Here is a 3,755-nt window from a genome sequence, read left to right as displayed (position 1 = left end):
GTATTCTCATTCTTCACAAACCGCAACCTATATCCACCTTGTATTCCATAGAGATTGATTGCCTCCCTTTCTTCCTTTACAAAGTCAAAAGTCTACCCAAGATTGAAGCTTTCCTTAATCTCATCTTCAACATCCTCCATCTCATCATCTTCCTCTCCATCTGAATCTTCACTATCTGTGAAATTTGTATCAACATCTTCATCATTACTCTCACTGTTGTCTTCTCCACTACTATCCCCATTCTCCACATTATCGCACTCCATCCTGTTGATGGTATCCTCTGCTTCCCCTTCAAATGCCTCACCATCTCTTACATCTACCCTGTTTACAGTATCACCATCTCTACCCTCTCCCTGAATTTCCTCAATCTTATCATCATCTATCAGCTTACAAAGTGTATCCCCCTCTCCCTGAATTTCCTCAATCTTATCATCTTTTATCGGTTTTGAAAGTGTATCCCCCTCACCCTGAATTCCATCAAACTTATCCCTCTCTCCCTGAATTCCATTCATTTTTTCACCCTCGCCCTTTGCTTGTAATCTATCAAGCTTTTCAATTTCTTCTTCATCTAGTGTAGCACATAATCTATTAACTAATTCATTAGAAAAAGGAAGTCTCTCATGATCTATGTATAAACAGACTTCTTCCCAACAAAACGCAAAGGCTATATCTAACACTCTCCTAGTCAATTCTTCATCGTAAATAACATAAAGTCCATTTTCATAAGTTTCATTAGAGTCTTGCACATAATATCCTTTAGGATTTGAGAAGCCTAGTTCTTCATATTTCTTCACAATCTTTTCGAAAGTCATTGAATCAATAATTTCCTTCACAAAATCAGTATTTACCTCTTCATAACACCAACCCTCCTTCTTCTCCAAATACCCCCCGTAGTTGAACCAAAAGCCCTAAAAAACGTAACTGAAACGCCAAAAAAAAATAGTGCTCGAAATAACTCAAACGAAGCTAAATCGTGATTTTCTCAATCAATACACTTACCTTGAACCGCCGACGTCGTCTTCTGCCATTGCATGCAACGTTTGATTCCACAGAGGAGCAACGACAAAGAAGAAAGCTTTTTTAGTGTTGTAATTGGAATGGTGGAGGAGAAGGACCTTTGGGTGTATTAGGAGTAGCACGAAACTCCTTCGTCTCCCGCTGAAAACCGTTGGAGTGGGCCCCGGTTAAATTAAAAGAAAAAAAAAATCGGACGACGTTTAGGGCCGTTAAAAGGCGGGGGAGGGGGTGTAATTGCTTCGATTTTGCCACGTTGAGGTAGTAAACAACGCTTACTCTGACGTGATAGGGACTCCAACGATGGGTGTATTAGGGTGTTGTACGTGATAGGGACGCCAACGATGGGGGTATTTGGTACTTAACCCATAATTATAACATTTTTTTTTCACTATCAATACATTTTTAATAAAATATTATATATTAAAATACATACTTATTTTTGTGACATGCATAATAACTATCCATTATACAAATGCCACAATGTTATTAGTGATATCTTTTCGAGTAATAATTCTTAAAATATCATGTTCATGTCACTAGACTCACACTCCCTACTGCAAATATTTTGTTGTGGTGTCACGACTCACGAGAAAGTTACTATTTGACTCTTGGACTATAACTTGATTTTAAAACTTATTTATACGTAATATAATGCGGGGAATATAAAAGTTAGTTAAGAAACCCATTTACACGAAAGATAAAATAATAAGCTAGGTACACTTTTTCCCCCTTCAACTTAAAATCCCACATGTATGTGATCTGGTCAAAATTATGTAACAGGTATGCATCATGTAATTTTTGTGAAAACGGTAAAAAATTCAGCAAAAGGAGTTGTAGAACCGTAACTTTTTTCGAATTTTCATTATACAAGGGTTAAACATTTTACTTGCATTTTCGCTGATAATGATTTGCAGCAAATCAAGGCAATATTTTACTCTATATCGGAGAACTATTCATGAGGTGTTTCACATTAAAATTTAACACTTGTGTTATTCAACCAGATGTTAATATAAATATACTACCGTTTAAACGGTAGTATATTTTTTTAAAAAATTTGTTACAACCAAAGAAAGGAAAAAACTCACTCACACTCTAGCTCCTAGGGTGACTCGAACCCCTAACCTATTGGTTGGAGGGGAAGCGTCTTACCAACAGACTGCGCTTCATCGTCTTAAACGGTAGTATATTTAATATGAATATATTTGATATGAATATTAAACTAAAGATTATGGCAAGATCATCTTTAATTTGATATAAAAATGAGAAAATTTAAATTTACAATGAAGAAGTTATAATCGTTTAAAATTACAATTTTTTTCTCTCTCCATCTTTATTTTTTCCTTTCTTTCTTTCACTCCTTTCTTTTAAGGATTAATTGCATATAAGTTACTGAGCTTTCAACAAATTCCCATTTTGTGCACCAACTTTAAATTTTTTAATAAAATTACTCAATTATTAATTTTTTCTCATTTTATATACTCGTCCATTTTTCGTCCAAACTTAAGACTTGAAAAGACGTCGTTTCCATCCAACTATACAATATGACAAGGGTTCTATTTTCCTTTACGGTCATATTATGCCGCACGGACATATTTATGCCAAAATGCAAACATATCAATGCCAATCGAGTACGACGAAAAATGAAGATTATGTAAAAACGAGAAAAAATTAATAGTTGAATAATTTTAATAAATATTTTAAATATCGTACACAAAAAGTTCAGTAACTTACATGCAATTAACCTTAAAAGACTTCTTTTAATATTGAAGGTACGTTATTGTTTTTTCTTTCATTTCTTTTTCTGTATAGATTTTATTTTAATTTCTATAATTTTGTTAGATATCTTTTATTATATATCTATTATAATAGCTTTAATTCAACTAATTAATAAGAGGAAAATTATATTAGTTCATTTTAGAACTAATTAGATTTAAAAATAAATTTTAAAAGTAGAATATGTATTAATTTTAATATAAATTTATAGATAAATATTTAATTATACAAATCTTAAAAATAGAATTTCAAATATGGTTTAAATTTATTAGATTTTTAGTTATGTTTGTCTATAAACTTTTATATTTAATTATATTAATATATTTGCTACTTTATTTCTTAATTAGATTAATATTTACGTATATATTAAGCATAGAATGCTTCATCGGAGAATCATCAATTGGAGAACCATTATTGATCATCTTTAAAAAAAAAAAGTAAACTGAAGAGTTTAATTTTGTAGTAGCACGTCTATTTAAATTTACTAAAATTATCTATATTTTGTCGGTAAAACAACACAAATTAAAATTTAAATGCATATAAACATAATTGTTGTCATATTTATTCAAGTTACTTGGCACTATACACTTACAACTCACCGATAGCACCATCGTTCATATAATTTGTTTTATTAAAATCGAAAATCCAAATCAAGTAATGCAACATTATTATTGAATAGAGTTAATAGTCGAAAAATACACGAACTGTCACTGAATTTGCAAATTGCACATGACCTTAAAAAATAGCTCCATGATACATCACCTTTTGATTTAATTGCAATTTACACACGGAAAAAGTTTTGATTACAAATAATTTGACCGGCCATGACGTGGACATTATTTAACATTACACGGCATGATGTGTGGCATTTTTTGCACGCTGACATGACACGCATTCAAAACAACGTCGTTTCGACGTTTTCTTCAATTTTAATTAAACTAAGTCTAATTCCCCAATTATACACG

This window comes from Salvia miltiorrhiza, chromosome 8 (assembly GCF_028751815.1).
Source record: "Salvia miltiorrhiza cultivar Shanhuang (shh) chromosome 8, IMPLAD_Smil_shh, whole genome shotgun sequence".
Lineage (NCBI taxonomy): Eukaryota > Viridiplantae > Streptophyta > Magnoliopsida > Lamiales > Lamiaceae > Salvia > Salvia miltiorrhiza.
Note: the sequence above shows the minus strand (reverse complement) of the source record.